The sequence below is a fragment of the Mastigoproctus giganteus genome, chromosome 13 (assembly GCF_048544385.1).
Source record: "Mastigoproctus giganteus isolate SK-2022 chromosome 13, ASM4854438v1, whole genome shotgun sequence".
NCBI classification, from domain to species: domain Eukaryota; kingdom Metazoa; phylum Arthropoda; class Arachnida; order Uropygi; family Thelyphonidae; genus Mastigoproctus; species Mastigoproctus giganteus.
In genome coordinates, this window is record NC_143587.1 from 107,135,388 (window position 1) to 107,152,891 (window position 17,504).

At 37.9% G+C, this 17,504-nt stretch overlaps 2 pseudogenes across 2 annotated transcripts; both read right to left on the bottom strand.

Annotated features, from left to right (window-relative positions):
* Positions 1-1,298: 1,298 nt before the first annotated feature.
* Positions 1,299-4,097, bottom strand: LOC150076337 (ectonucleotide pyrophosphatase/phosphodiesterase family member 5 pseudogene; annotated as a pseudogene). Its single transcript, XR_016547804.1, has 2 exons — positions 3,807-4,097; positions 1,299-1,589 (listed from the first exon to the last, which is right to left on the bottom strand). The product of XR_016547804.1 is annotated as an ectonucleotide pyrophosphatase/phosphodiesterase family member 5 pseudogene (transcript).
* Positions 4,094-10,772, bottom strand: LOC150076338 (ectonucleotide pyrophosphatase/phosphodiesterase family member 5 pseudogene; annotated as a pseudogene). The gene is made up of 2 exons (XR_016547805.1): positions 10,509-10,772; positions 4,094-4,518 (listed from the first exon to the last, which is right to left on the bottom strand). The product of XR_016547805.1 is annotated as an ectonucleotide pyrophosphatase/phosphodiesterase family member 5 pseudogene (transcript).
* Between the last annotated feature and the right edge of the window lie 6,732 nt (positions 10,773-17,504).

Consider the following 17,504-nt stretch of genomic DNA (forward strand, 5'->3'; position numbering starts at 1 on the left):
AGTCTAGTAACCGGCAAGGCAGGTTGTGATGGGTCTACTAGACTAGATTTTATAGACATCATTTAGGTGATTTTGTATAATTAGTTTTCACCAAAACATTCCAAATAAACTTTAAATTAATTTAAAAATGTAAAGTAGTATTCATTACTTTTTATAAAATTTTATTAATTTCTAAGCGCGTTTACATGTATGTGCGTAAAACGCCTAATGTGTTTACCATGTTCGTACGACCGTCCTCTGCATGTAGTAACTTTACTCCCAATGGATAAATTTTCATGAAATGTTATATTTAGCTCTTTTAGAAAGATTTATCCATATACAGTATATTTTATGGTTGTTGCCTTGCGCTCAAGGGAGGAACTAATGGGTTAATGCGTCGAAAAATCTTCTCAATTTGCAGATACGAAGTGATTGTTATCATTTTACTTAAGTATATAAATCACAGTAAAAGTGTGAAATACCTGTTAAGTGTCAATTATTATTTAAATCCAGGAGGAAATGCTTATAAGCAGAGTACATTAATCAACGAAATAGCTGTTTCATTTCAATTTTTATTAAAAACCAGGAGGAAATAAGCAAACATTAAAGAGAATATTACACTGAGGTGTATGTAGTAAAGTGAAAACACTTATTTTTATATATTATTATTTAATTCATAATTAACTATTTACTTTTCTCTTCTGTTAATTACAGAAAAGGAAAAATTCAATTAATTTAAGAAATAAAACTCAAACACGCCTGAAATGTCATGCACTGCATATGTTACCAAATTTATTAGGGTACTGTGCCTTGAGGCCCTAGTTAAATTTTTGATAGTCGATGAGTTGTATTGCAACGAGTAACCACAAATGTTACAGTACTTTCATTTATATAGAATATTTGATCATTTGGCTATCCAGAACCCCCATGGGTAGCTACTTCTGGTACATACTAAAAGTAGCAAACCTAAATGCCACACAGCTGTGTGGAGGGGATCCCGAAATGATATGTGGATATGTTGGCACTTCTGGCATCTGACTGCTTCACCTGCTCTTAACACAGACCTTGTGTCTAAACGTAAACTGTTTAGCTATATTTTTATGTGGATGACCATGCAGAATATAAGTTAAAGATTTAAAAAAAAAAAAAAAAAAAGCAGAATTTAAATTGATAAGACGATTCTCGTGTTCTGTGTGTCACATAGATACTTGCGACTGCATTAAAATACTGCGAATTATCAAAATTAATTTTCCATAACCCGTATCCTTGTGAAAGACGTAGAAATATGATTTCTATAACTTTGATGAATGCTGTTGTAGCTATAAGATCATATAAATTATGAAAATGATTTGCATTGAGCTAACAACCACAGATACTTTCAAAGCATTACTCGAATTTAGCATGTCTTTCACAGCCTCAATACTGCCATTGTTAAGTGCAGGTTCTATTCCAAGAAGATGGCATAATAAAGGGTAAACGTGCACAGTTTCAAATTCCTTTCTTTTGTAGTTTTTCTTAAAATTAGGACCGTGGGCAAAAAAAATGGGTTTCATCGACATTAAGTCATTGTCGTATCCATGAGCTCCTTTAGGTACTCCTTTAGGCTTGCGCTGTGAACAAAAGAACATTCATTAGAATGGTTGTTTGAAATTCAAAACTTAAGTATCCCTTTTCAACTGATAACAATATAAATGTATAAATATTATTTTATCAGAAAGTATAATACACACCTGTTTTGACGCTAAAGCAAGTAACGAGTTTCTAGAAAAGTTCAAAGCTCCAGTTAGTTGAATTGCTCACACGGGTAGCAGAATTGATAGAATCGCCCGCACTCGGGTGGAAAAGACCGGAGTTCGAATCCTGTTGATGATAGGAAGAAATTTTTTTCGGGCCTTTTTCACAATGTGGCTGAGTTAGTTGGTCTCGCTAACTCGGGTTTTTCGTTCAGAAAACAGGCAATCAACCACAGAGCATATGCGATTCAAAGACATAATATATATATGGCACAATATGCAAATTATAACTTTATCAAACTTATTAGTCTGATCGCTGTGTGCAATGGTCAATATACATTCTGAGACACTGAAATTGCAGCACGCTCAAGGAACAGGAATACAAAGAGGTATTGAAAGTAATCATAGCCCAAGCAGTTTAAAAACTCAAAAAACGACATTCTATCCTATTTACAAAGGGGATTACAGAATATTTATATTATGCTAACTTTGTAACCCTTTGCATTTTACTTGATTTCTTTTTTATTTCGTTGTAATGTTTTAAGGCTCAGGCAACAAACTTTTTTTTTAAATTTAAAATTCTGAATATCAGTATCGATTAGCTGTATGAAGGATATGTTCTGTTGAAATCATTCCATAAAAATATTGAGACAAAAGACCTCAAAAATACCACAGATATTTGGATAAAATTTTTAAATGCATACGAAGTACGTAATACAGAAAAAAATTATAATTTTGTTTTTGCTTTGCCTCACTCAAATGCAATGAGTAAGCGAGTATTTAGCTTAATGTTTAACGCACGGAAAAAGAATAGAAATAAAATGTTGAAGGAGAACTGTTGGCGAAAACCAATCACAATATGTCATGCAAAGAATATTACGCATATGCACTAAAAAATGAAAAGTATTGCTAGGTAAATATTTTCTTTTTGACAAAATAAATCAGGTTTATTGAATATGTAAACAATTATGTAAAACATTTGACGTTAATATTTATAAAAGTTTCCTTTAGTATTTATAACTCTTGCAATAAAATTTTCCGAATTAAAGAACAGGCTATAATTCGATTAATTTTATTCAAATTTCACTAATTTTGCGTCCATGAACTTGCAAAAATCAACAAAATATAGAAATAAAATATTTGTTATTCAAATTGTTCGTTTTTTGATAATGCGAGTACCTCAAACATAAGCATGAGTACCCAGAGATCAAATTTTTAATCTGGTCACCCTACGTTACTTCTTCTACGACCGACTTCACAGTTTACACTAAACGGTGACATGATAATAGTGTGTTTCCAGCGTGCACTGGTTCGATGGGTGATGGTGTGACATCACCTGCGGGTGCGGTGTAAACCTGACGAAGATCTTCCCGTTCTGTAGTTCTCGATTGAGCTCTACTACCTATTCGACAATCAGTGGTACCTTCCCGCCAACACACTGTTGCCAATATCTTTGCACTGTGGTATTGTCACGGTCCACACATTCCCTAGAGGATGAAGGGACCATCCAGCCTCTCAAAGGCCGATAATCTGCGCTCTGTCAAAGTCAATGAATTGCTGATCTCGATGTCGAACGTGACTACTTGGCATCCTCTCTACAATCTTCCTGCACTCTGAAGTCTGTTAAATGCTTCACATGCTTGGTACTCCACAATCTCTATGTTCGTTTTATATTATCAGCCAAAGCTCCTCCCAATTGATCCCATATTTTTATAAATAAAATTAAAACAAATACATTTTCTGTTTATACTCCAGGACGACCACACAGTCAGAGGAGTTCACAAGATAGAAAGAATACGAGAAACAGCACCGTATTTATGCACCCTCCAGCTGACCACTCGGCTACATCTCGGCGCAACTCATCCGCCTGCTGATTTGCATGCACTTGCTATCTTCAATCACTTCCAAGGCTGCAATTTAATTGTGAAGGCTTGCAGCATAGCTTATCACGCCTTACTACCTCTGATACGTTGTCATTTCAATTGAAGGTGCTATAATGCACTAGCAAATAAAACTAAGTAAGATTTGTATATTATTTCAAAAAGATTAGGACATTTTTTTGTAATTGTAAGACAGAAATATGTTTATACTTACAAAGTATATGGAATAGCTTTCATCCGGAATAGCAATTATTGGTGGTATTCTCCTGTGGTTCGAATAGTGGAGTCGATGTGGGATATCTTCTTTCTTATAAACAGTCATATTAGGATGAGCATTATTCAATCTGTCAAACACATACGTAATATTTTGGGGGAAGATGCCTGTTGTAGTACCTTCTTCTGTGATTATTTTGAAATCTGTTTTATTGATGAATTTGTCTAAAAGGATTGTGTGGCTAGCATTATTAGAAACATTTGTCATACCATGATCACTAAGCACTATCATATCCTTTGTTTAAGTTGTGTTATAAAAGAGCCGAGGATTGCATCAACCTTCTCTACTGCTTTTTCAACTGCCCAGCTGCTTGCTCCTTCAGCATGTCCACTTTTATCCGGTTCCTCAAAATATCCCAAAGCTAGGTCTACTCCGTCATCAGCAAGCCATGAAATTATTTGATTTACTCGTATTTCATATGGAACACTACCGTTGTAGGGAAAAGCATAGTCAGCTGACACATTTTTAAGTTTCACTTCACTTCCAGGCCAAAAATATATTCCTGATTTTAATCCATGTAACTTGGCAGTAATCCAGATGGGTTCTCCTCCGTCCCACCACTTTGGGTCAAGGGTTTTCATTGTAAAGGTTTCGTTGTACTCTGGATCATACATTCTGTTTGCAATGATACCGTGACATTCTTCATAGAGCCCTGTAATAAAAATATATAAAAAAAACGATTATTTGGCTATTCTTATGATTACATTACAATTACACTGTAATGCCAAAAGTAACCAGACACCTGCATATTTCAAGGAACTTCACCACAAGCTGTGCAGTATGACACGGCGCATTGTCATGCTAAAACAGATGAGAATCCTCCCCATACTGCATTGTAGGAACTGTCCAGTGTCCCACATGGTACGTTGCTTCAGGAATAATGATCAATGGTCCAATTTGACTTGGCGCATTATAGCCTCAGACGCCATAAAACTCTGAAACAAAGAAAGAAAGAAACAAATCAATAGTCCAAGTCCAAACCATGAGAAAAAAACTTTAGACAGTGACAGATCATCCACCGAACAGTTGGAATGACACGCTCTGGTAAGTGACGTTCTCCGGGCATTCGTAAGACTCAAACTCAGATCGGAAAAGCGTATTACCGTGATTTGTCACTCCATTACACAGCTTTTCAGTATTCAGAGGCAAATTATGATGGTTTGGGCACCAGACTAGTCAACACTATGCATTGAGTGCTGTAGTTTCGTTTGTATTCAGAAACTCTTATGATGCTATGCAGCTTCCTGCGTATCGTCCTTATACTATTATCAGTCCCAGTTGCCTCCCCCTCCTGGTTGACATTATTCCATGAAGAATGAATGGATCTATATACAAGTCTTCCGAGTGTTCTCCGATCTATTTCCATCGATATCTGTAGTCTACTCGAAACGATTTCCAGCGGTAGAACACCAGGATGTTTCGATTTGGTGAATATGTCACCCATCGTTTTGTCTTGGGTGTTGCCATTTTGTTTCCAACAGATTGATTGCTAATATGGCATCCCATGATACTCCCTTAGAAGAGTCGCTAAGCTGAATACCTCAACTCATTTATTGTATTTCGTTGATTTGCTCATCTCTAGCCTGAACATAGTTGCTTATATCCAAAAAATTAACCATATTTGCCATTCCCGACACGTTTATGGCAATTATGGTTATTTTTTTCTGAATCTCGGAGGTATCCGAATAAGTTGTGGCAATAGTGTGTGTATATATATATACACACACACACTGGTGTGCAAAACTTAAGGACCAACACTATTTCTAAAGGTTACAATCACAAAATCATTACTTAAGGTACTCTTACTGATGAGAGTAGATTCAGTCTCAGCAGCCATTTTGGCGAGAGTTTGTCACACGGTATCACCCCGCAAACATCACTGAAAGGGATCGACATGGCGGTCGAGGTGTTCTCGTCTGGGGAGGCGTTATCTTGGATGGACGTACACAACTCCAGATACTGGAAGGCGGCACTGTAACCGGTGCACTCTACTGTACTCAGGGCAGGATTACCCATTAAGGCAATGAGTCACGTGCCTAGGGGCCCCAAGCCAAGACATTTTCCTATAGTTTTCTAAAATAGATTAATGTTTTCAGTAAACATGATAAAAATCTTGATTATTTTAAGCGAAAATTTTTTCAAAACAATTATTACGTTTTAATACGTATTTTGAACAGCGCGGTCTATCTACGCTTTAAATAATGCCGCAATACCAATGGCTGTAATGAGCCAAGAGCGATTAAATGCCTAATCCCTAATTTCCATTGAGCACGAGTTTGCCGAAAAAAATAAACTTTGAAGACATAATCATCATAAAATTTTATGATGATTATGTCTTCAAATCATCATAATATTTGGGGCCCCGAACTATCCTTAATCCGCCACTGACTGTACTGAGGCAATCCTTCTCCATGTGCGTCTGTTCCGAGGTGCCATTGGCCTCGAGTTCGTGTTTATGGATGATAACGCCACATCCCATCGCACTGCAGCTGTTGATATGCTTTTGGAAAGTGAGGACATTGTTCGTATCGATTGGCCTGCCCGTTACGTAGATCTAAATCCCATCGAACACATATGGGACGCTCTGGGGAGACGCCTAGCTTCACGTCCACGCCCACTAGAAAATGTTCACCAGCTGAAGATGATGTTAGCATTAGCAGAGGCATTTGATGCAAGAAAGCAAGCTTATGCAGCATCAGCCAAAAGAAAAAAAAAAAAACCACTTCCACTTCACCCCTCTGTTCGTTCAAAATACCTGTCCAGCTGAGCCTTAAACTTATTTAGGCTATCAACCTCCACCACAAGGGATGGAAGTCTGTTCCACCAACCAACCACCCGCTGGCTAAAGGCAAATTTCCGCACGTCTATCCTACATCTGTCTTTCCTCAATTTGAATTTATGCCCTCTCAGGTGATTTTTCTGAGCTAGAGGAAGAATCCCATCAGCATTGAGCATGCTTAAACCATTCAAGGCTTTATACACCTCTATCAGATCACCTCGCTGGTGCCTAGTCTCCAGACACTGTAATTTGCAAAACTTAAGCCTTTCTTCGTAAGAGCACCCCTTTGTTCCATTCACTAATCTTGTTGCCCTTCTCTGTACTCGTTCCAGCAGCTCTACATCCTTCTTGAAATGAGGCCTCCAGACCTGTATACAGTACTCTAGGTGTGGCCTGACCATCGCCTTATACAATGGAATAATCACCTCCTTATCCCTGCTGGAAAAATTCCTGTATATCATTGACAATACTCCATGAGCTACTCTTGCAGCCCGTCTGCACTGCTCAGAGAACTTCATATCTGCCTGCACAACCACCCCCAAGTCCCTTTCATTCTCTACCACTGTCAGTGTTGTACCACAGAGTTGATACGTTGCTCTGGGGTTGCTGTTTCCCATGTGTAGTACTTTACATTTGTCAATGTTAAACTTCATTTGCCACCTCTCAGCCCATCTGCTCAACCTTTCCAGATCCTGTTGCAGCAGCATAGTGTCAGTAGTGTCCTTGACAACCCTGCCAACCTTTGTATCGTCTGCAAACTTGGACATTAATCCCGATATACCATTATCAATATCATTTATAAATACAGAAAACAATAATGGACCCAACACTGAGCCCTGAGGGACTCCACTAATAACATCAGTCCACGATGAGCAGTGTCCATTGATTACCACTCTCTGTCTTCTCCCCCTCAACCACCCCTTTATCCATAGCAGCAATTTGCCTCCAATGTCACACTACTCCAATTTGTGTAGCAGTCTTCCATGTGCAACAGTATCAAAAGCCTTTCTAAGATCCAAGTATATATCAAAGTTATTCCCTGCATCCAGTTCTTTTGTGACTGCATCATAGTATCCAATCAAGTTGGTCAGGCAAGACTACCCCTTAACAAAACCATGCTGTGTCTGAGCTATAACTGAAGTCTTGTCTAAATGATCCTGCAGTGCTTCTTTAACCAGTGCCTCCATTAATTTTCCTGGAACAGAAGTTAAGCTCACAGGTCTATAATTACTTGTGTCAGCCTTTGATCCTCCTTTGTGAATTGGGGTCACATTTGCACATTTCCAGTCTATGGGTACCTCCCCTGAGTCCAAGGAAGCTCTCATAATTATGGCTAAGGGTTTGCTTACTTCCTTTGCTGCCTCCTTTAATATAACTGGATAGATCCCATCCACCCCGGGTGCCTTTCTTGTGTTTATCTTCAACAGTTTCTCCTCCACTTTACTCCCAGTTATTTCAAGATTCTGTAGCTTACTGCTAGAGTTGAATACACCTCTGGCATTCCCCTCGCTGAATAACTCCTCATGTGTGAATGTCGATGCAAAATATTCATTTAGTTTGTTAGCTACCTGAGCAGGATCATCAACAGTTGACCCATCAATATCAAGTGGACCAATCTGATTCATCCCCTTCCTTCTAGAGTTTACATAAGTAAAGAACTCTTTGCTGTTTTTCTTTGCATCCCTTGCCAAGGATTTCTCATAATCTGCCTTCGCCTGCCTAACCTCCTTTGTAACTTGGTTGCATATCAACTTGTATCTATCATAGGCTTCTGTGTCATGTGTTAATTTGTATGTATCCCATGCATTTTTCTTCTCTGCCATATGCCTCATTAGTTCATCTGACATCCATTTTGGCCTAAACCTTGAACAATATTTCTTAGTTGGTATGTAAAGCCTAGTAGCTTCCAAGATAAGTTCTTTGAATGCTTCCCATTTTGAATTTGCTGTTGGTAACATCATCAGTTGGTCCCACTGTATAGAATTTAAATACTGTCTCAGTCCATCGTAGTCGCCTTTACGGAAGCAATAACCCTTCCCTTTACCCCTAATGGTAGTTACCTCTTTGAGTAAATCCCACTTCAGCACACTGTGATCACTGCCACCTAGTGGTTCATTTATCTGCAGATTCTTAATGCATGTTGACAGAGGAATGGACGATGCTACCGCAAGAACGTATCAACAACATTGTTCTAAGTATGGACAAGCAGTGCAAAGCCGGCATCGACATTAGGGGTGGCCACATCTCCTATTGAGGACCAACTGTTCCCTTTGTTCCATCTTTGACAGTGATGCATCTGTATCATGGCAGCCAGTGCTATGTTGCCATTTTTGAATAAAGTCCCTCTGTACCTCACGAGGTTCCTTTGGTATGCTTTTCCCATTTCCAGGCCACTCGTATGAGAAGCTACAGGTGAAAACCTGGCTGGTCCTTAATTTTGCGCACCAGTGTAGTATTCTGTTAAGTGAAATATATTTTATTATATTTTTATTGCTCTTACTTCGCCCAACCGATGTAAAGTATAGATTTATCAGTCATTAACATTGAAATTATAGGGTATCAATGCAGTTTTGTGAATAAATTTTGTTTTAACAGTAATAATATATACATATGTGTGCGTGTGATTATTATCAAAAAGGAGGATGTTCTAAGACAATTAAAGTGTTTGGAAAAGGATTCAGAAAATACTGTTGCACGATGAACAGGAGCAATAATTATAATTTCCAATTTTTCTTTGCCCACAAATTTGGAGCGGTACCTGTGAGTGCATCTCTCAAGAGTTTACTGGTTTGTCTATATACAAACATGACCTCCTGGTAAATTCATTATGTCCTAATAATAAATAAATAATATTAGCGTAATTTTACCTTTATATTGGTCAATCCAATTTTTTTCAAATCGTGGATTATGATCAAAAATTTCGACCAGTTCTTTTAAAGTTCAACTTCTGTTTATAAGCATTACAAGTATTTAACAGCAGGTCATAAATAACTTAAAAATAAGTCCTGATCTGATGTTAAAATGCTGAACAAAAAAAACTGCATAATATTTTTTTCATGTTTAAAATATCAGATATGAAGGAATAACATATAACAGCTGTCAAGCCAACTTGCGAGGCTGTTTTTAATTCTTATTTGGTGATTAGCCAGAATAACGCTTCTAATGAGGAAGACAAGTTAGTTATTTGACAGGATTTATCTCCCCACCACCACTAAGGACATAAAAAATGCTATTGGAAAATCCTTTTGTCAACTATTTACTGAAACCACATATGACTTAACTTTTCAAAAGGATAAAATAAAAAGCCGAAATTTTTTTAAATAATTTTCAATACGGGCCTAGCTCTTCCGCACGACCAGCCTTTTACAGATATATAAATCTGAAGAACCCCGGAACAAATCAACACTACCGACTCCAGTGAGATATATTACTCCATGCTGCAGAATTTAAATGACAAAGATTTATTCTATTTACTAACTCTTTTCAATAAGATCATGTCTTAATTACTTTACCCTACCTATTGGTATCATTGAATTATGGTAGCGTTTCCGAAACAGCCAGTAAAGGATCAGTGTAATCCACAAAACGGGGCACGTGCCCTGGGCGCCAAATATAAGTTTCATTTTTATAACAATAAAAGTGTATTTTGTAACCGGTATTATAATGAGTAACTAGTTTGAGTATCTATATAAGAATTCAGCCAGAATTTTAAAGCGCTATGAACTCTAATAACGCCTCTGCACTCATGGCACGTGTGCTGCTGGTTCGCCATCCCTGCATTACAAATACATCAGACGTCAGAGCTAGTAGACCGCTAGTTTCGTAAGTTAATAAATAGGTGTTAGCAGAAGTGTAAACATTACCTGTGACGATGGTGTAATGGTCGGGAAACGTCTTCGTCAGAAAAGCCGGTTTAACACCTTGTTCAGCGTGTACTCCCGTCGATGATAAAAGGTCGAAGTTTGGAGTAGAAAACTTTTCAACATAATCCCACCGAAATCCATCAAACGAGAGAAGCAAAACCTGCCGACGTTCTGTTTTTTCTGTTGCCGAATAGGGGCGAAAGAAAATGGCGAGGAGCACGAGGGCAAACGGGCAGCATATAGCTTTCATTGCACTTAACTGATTTCCTTTTACTGACTGCTCAACAGTGCTTTGTCGGATGACGGATCCTTTTTTTAACAGGAAATTACTGGCGAAAATACGAATGACGTTTATTACGAGGCCCCTCCTCCCATTTTGAAAACAGTTTCGGTATTAACTGCCAATTTTTTGAAATACGATACGATTCTTTGAACGCAGTGTTCATGTAATCTGTAGTGGGCATCGACAGATTAGAAATACGCCACGATGGTGATAAGCTGTGTTGTTTTGCCATATTATTATACCGAGTGTGATCATGTGACAAAGAGATAAAACAGTGCGTATAAAGAAAACTTCACTTCCGATTTCAAAGGCCGTTTACAGATTTCAAAACAAAAGATTACATTACCATCGCGACTTCCTTCCTTTCCATCAGAACTGTCTCAATCCATTGTTGACAATGACTTTTAGGTAGGCTGTTCATTTTATATGATATAAACTGTGGGACAGCATGTGTAAATAAAATAATTAATGCTCGAGTTCAAAACACGTTGATTGTACACGACACTTCTGCAACTCCATTGATACCTCTATGCATATTGTCTCTACAATATTTGCATAAAATGCGCTTATTCATTAGATAGTGCCCGTATATTTTTGGTAATAGAGTGTGTATAGTTGCCTCAATTCGTAGATGTTGTTCCTATCTTGAATTATTTATATCAATGAAATAACGAGCCTCGGGACTTCCCCACCCTCTACATTTGTATTCCATCATGCACTGCAGTGGCCACTACAGATACCATCAGCATTAGGCCATTGGATGAACGTTGAGTACAGGACCACTAAAGAGAAAGGAAATAAAGTGCGGGAAATACCCTTTCTTCCGACACTAATTATTTTGAAAACCAAAACCAAAACTAAATATTAAGTTGCTGGTGCTGTTTTTACGTGAGTGAGTTGTCACATACAGACACGCACTCACTCTTCACAACGAGCAAACGAAAAACTGTAGTATTTCTAATACGATCATATTACACTTCGCGTTCTTCGGTCTCCTCAGAACCAAGGTCTCCTGGTTCTGTTACGCTACATTCTATTAAACTTGACTCAAACACAGATAACGTATTGAAATCGTCGTTTATAAAAATGTGATAAGTAATTTGGATTTAAATATCATCTAGATTGGATGGTGACTGATAGGAATTAAACGATACCGTACTGAGCATATACGAAAACGTTGTATTTCTGAATTTTATAATAATTTATAAATTTATTTATGAGTACTACATATGTACTGTCGCTGCAGACACACTTTTTGAAGTATTAAATCCCAGTACTTCAGAGCCGTCCGTATGGCTGCGCCACACCCGGGCCCCCAATCGAGGGAGCCATCAAAGTTTCAACTTAAATAAACGAGGTCCATTAACCCCTTTTGTACCCGGGTTCCCAAATACCTTTACATGGCCCTGATCAGTACAGCTTTGTTTTGATTTAGCTTGTCTAGTTCAGTGCAGGAAGTGTTTTTAACATTTAACAATTGTTACAATAATGTTACACACACACAACGTTATAAGCAAAAGTTTTGCACAGATACCAAGTAGTCATTTTGCTCTACCAGGAGTTATGCTGGATTCTGTGTTCGATTTGTCTCTGATACTTGTGATTTAATAGGGGCTTGGCAAACCCAGGGTCCTGAGCTGGATATCATCATTCTTCTCTTTCTTGGTGATTCCTTTCTACTTCTCTCTCTCTCTCAGGGTAACTCGGGGAATTTTTTTTTTTTTTTTGTGGCTGGTGCAGCATAAACCTCAGGCTTCCTTGCACCATATGGCTAATAATAATAATTGGGTTGCAGAGGTTCCTCATAAAGGAATCTAGGAACAGTTAGAAAAAAAGGCTTACTCCTGGATTTGATCACGTATACCCGAATGATTAAAAACTAATTATCCGTTATGCTTATAATATCCAGATTTACAATGTGAGAAATTGTCGAAAATATCGGCCGACCGGGCTAGCCGAGTGGGTAAAGTACCTGCCCGGCAACCCAAAGGTCGCGGGTTCGATTCCCGCCTCGGGCTTGGATCAAAGTACTGCAAAAACCTTGGGAGGTGCAATATGGCCACAGAAGCCGATGCGCCAACAACTACCAAATCAAAATCAAAAATCAAAGTCGAAAATATCAGTTACTTAATGTTGTATTTAAATTTTAACTCGTTAATTTCTGATTAATACCATGAACTCGAATGGCATATGACTTATCTTTGTAGATGCAAAACTCGAGACCAATATCATGAAGAAACATATCTAGGAATAGTTTTGTCTACTTATTATAGATTGACCACAATTGACACAAAAATCTATATATATTCAATTCAGTATTATTATAAATAATGGAAGAATTAATCCAGGAGAGCGAAAATCACAAGCTCGTAGAAACCCGTTAAGAAAATAGTAGATTTAAACGCAGCAGAGGTACGTGAAAACAAAATGAACACAGGAACCAACCGTAACTCGAAACATCAAAAAGACATTGGCCAAAGAACAAATGTGAATATAAGGATGCTGATCAACATATAAAAAGAAAGAAATGACGAACCCAAACTAAAGTTATATGAATACTTCAACTCTGCAATTATTGGCATGAATTCATGAAATTCCATCTTTCACTGTTATAAGAAGTGACTCCTAAGGTACCACAACCTGACAACTCTAACCCTGTTGCGAATAAATCACTAATACTTTGCAGTAGGAAAAACGCGCTTATTTTGAGTGTAACTCATCGTGGAGAAAAGTTACGAGCTAGTGATGAATGCCATTATGGAAATAAATTTAATTTAAAATTTTAATGCATATTTCACTGACAACTCGAAGTGTGTTAGTTAGTGGGGACCAAAAGTGATGCCATATTGAGAAAGTCATATTTACAAAGACGTTAAAAGATACATGATTGTATCTTGTATGTTTCAATTAACTTAGGCAAAAACATTACACGTTATGTGGTGCAGTTTTGTTTGTTATTAGAGGGCACTAAAATCATTTTGGAATCAACTACTATTTTCCGCCAGATTCCTGGATTTAGAAATACTGTACCAGTTCGTTAGTTTGTTCAAAGATGAGTACAAAGGCATTCAGGTTGTCCTCCCCCTAACCCCCAGACGCATTAGTACACAAATTATTATTTTAGTTGCTCATCGCCGAGGTCCTCTAATTATTAAGGAGTAAATTAAAGGTTATATACTAGGGCTGTTTAAAAAGTATTGGAAACATTGTTCCCACAACCCCTTTATTAGAAATGTGTGATGGTTATCCTCAATGATTCCCACTTCTTGTACAACTCAACCCCAAACATACGAGAGTTGCTTGATACAAGTTAAATTTTAGAATATGGTGCTTACCCGTGGATCTTTGCTACAAGAAGTGATGGGACCCCTCTAGCTCCGCCGTGATTGGCTACTGATCACTGCGATTTTGTTTTAGAATAAATGCCATTCTGCAAGCGAGCAGAGCCGGCAGGAATACCTGACCATCGTTTTTCGTAGTTTTTTCACTTCGACTAGTGAAAAAATGTTTGGTTAGTTTACGCTACCAATTCGGGACACATAATGTCAGTAGATGAACGGCACTCAACGATCCGTTATAGTTACATGACTTGTGAAAGGGATATAGGAAAGTTTCTGCTTATAAACTAAAATCAAAAGTTAAGAATCGTAGATTAAAACTAAAATTAAAATATTAAGCTCAGAGGAGGAAAAGGTGCACCACGTCATCTCCTAGTTGTCAATTATAAAACTGTGAAAGTTATGATAAGTTAAAATGGGAATAAGGCCAATAGTCTTGAACGACGGACTTTCGTTAAGATCATCTTCAGTCGGCACTAGAGAAGGTTGAACAGGGAATCGGCGTAAACTTTTTAAGTACCCGAAATGAAATCCGTTCTTTATAATCAGGTCTTTAATGCCTTAAAATTCTGCTATTTACAAAATGATTTGGCTTTTGAGCTAAAATATCTCACTGGAAAATTTACAACCAGGAAATATCCCATCAAATTAATTCAACAAACTATTTTAGCAGTCGAGGACAAATTTCATAACTCTAACAATTCCGTTATAAAAAAGCCAATACTGTATTTCAAATACTCGCGTTATTCTCACTTACCATTGTAAGATCGCCAGACGTCTACGTCAAGTTTTCAATAACACAGATATTTCCTTAATTTTCTCCACTTATAACAAATACACAGAAAACCCCAAACACGAGAGGTATTAGAACCTACAGTACTTAGCACCGTGCCTGGGTTAGAGGGTGAGAAGACGAAAGAAGATATTTGTTGACATTAGATTTGAACTTCTGTAGACTGTCATTTTCAGGAAATACGTATGAAGATGAAAAGTTGGTTCTGTGAGGTTGAAGTTGGACAGTAAATGGATGTTGGCTGGTGGCGACACGTGTTCTGACTGTTTTGAAAGAGGGAGTGGGAATTATAGAAGCCAATTCAGAAGAACAGTGCCCATGGAAGTATCTGTAGAAAAGGCATGCAACAGAAACAGCGAGTGGAGAGACTCTATTAGAGATGAGTCATTAATTAACCTACTGCCCTCTTCTGAATGGAATCAAGAAGCCTGAGAGAGGTTTTGGGGGCACAGCCCCAGTTGTGGGAACAATATTTCATGGTAGGGCGGATTTGCGATTTGTACAGAGTGAGCAGCTGTTTGGAAGAAAAGTAACGCCGAGAGCGAAAAAGAAAACCAAGTTTTTTAGATGCAGAGGAAGCAATATTTGTAATATTTGCTTGTGCCAAGAGAGATTAGAAGTCGGCGTAATCCCCAAAAGAGTTATATCATTTCGCCTAGAAATCGGAGTGTTACCAAAGTTAAAGCATAGTAGTAGAAGAATCTTTTTTTCGACATATAAGACAAGACCGAGTTTTAGAAGGATTGAAATCAACTAAGTTGTCTTTGCCCAACTGGAGAATTACCTGGAGATCCCCATTTAAGGAATTGGTAGCGGATATTCGAGAAGTTGAACTTGATTGAGCAGGGCAAGGTTTCTCAAAATGGAAAGTGGAATGCAAAGTGCTATCATCGGCAAAACTATGGATAGGTTTCCAGTCAATGGAAGAAGGTCATTATATACAAGAGGAAAAGAGTGGGGGACACCAGCATTAGTGGAGAAGTTAGAAGAAAGAAAGCCATCTACCATCATCCTCAGTGAGCGATCAGAGAGAAAACTGGATAATCAATTACAAAAAACAGTTGGCAAACCATAAGATGGAAGATTGTTTAGAAAACCTTTATGCCAAACACGATCGAAATCCTTTGAGATGTCAAAAGCAACTGCTTGTGTTTCACCGAACCGTTCCATTGAATATGCCCATATTGACGGAATCGACACTGACGAAATCCATACTGGCGATCGTTGATCAGACAAAAGGTTTCTAGATAGTTTAAGTGTTGGCGGTTAATTGACTTCTCCATTAGTTTAGAAAGAGTAGAAGTAATTGTAATGGGACGATAATTGGGATTTGTCCCCCTTTTAGGAACTAGCTGGATATTAGCATATTTCCAAGTAGAAGGAAAAACCCTTTGGAATAGAAAGTGAAAAAAAGGCGACAAAGAACAGGAGTAAGTTCAGGAGCACAGGTTTTGAGAACAAGTGGAGAAATACCATCAGGAACTGGTGCTTTCTTGAGCATCAAGTTTCGTCAAAATCCTTCTGACATTCTTTTGACGGAAGACCACAGGAGGCATTTTACCAATATCATTAATACAAATTTGTAAATGAGTTGGAAGAAAAATGGGATGCTAGCAGGTCAACTTTATCCTTGGCTGAAGTGACAATAGAACCATTTAGTTTTGACAGAGGTGGGAGCAGAGATTCGCAAAAGTTACGGCCAATAGCTTTGGCAAGAGACCAGAATGCTCGGCTACTATTAGGACAAAAAAAGACATTAATAATATAGTTTAATTAATCAAATGCCAGTCTGACTGCAACGCGTGTTAAATCTGAACCGCTACCAACCAATTTGGATCATCCACCACCGCAAATACACGCGCATACTATCACGTTATTAGTTTCCGGACACATCAAGGAAATACGGAGCTCTCTCAGCAAGTTTGTACTTACAATCATAACCCCTCAGTCGATGCTGCAATTACTATTATTAAATTAAATTCAAGCTATAAGCTCCTTCAATACGAAACCCTCATAACAGAATGGTGCCACCTTAATACTAACCTCGACGTCCTAAACACTAAACTTCCTGTTTCCTTTTCCCCTACAGTATTTGGAATCTTGCGCGCGTTAAAACACCACGTGTTCAGCAGATCATTTCGGGTAATTAAAGTTTACGCCGATTCCCTGTTCAACCTTCTCTAGTGCCAACTGAAGATGATATTAATGAAAGTCCGTCGTTTGGGACTATTGGCCTTATTCTCATTTTAATTTATCATAACTTTCACAGTTTTATAATTGACAACTAGGGGATGACGTGGTGCAACTCTTCCTCCTCTGAGCTTAATTTTTAAATTTCTAGTTTTAATTTACTATCCTTAACTTTTGATTTTAGTTTTTAATCAGAAACTTTCCTATATCCCTTTTACGAATCATGTAACTATAACGGATCATTGACATGAGCGCCGTTTTTATTAAGCCTTGACTAAGTGCATACTTTCTGTCATAATTCTTGTCATTTTAAGCTCTTGATAATTTAAACTACGGACACTGTAGTAGTAATGGCAAATGATGCAAGAAAGCAAGCTTATATAGTATCAGCT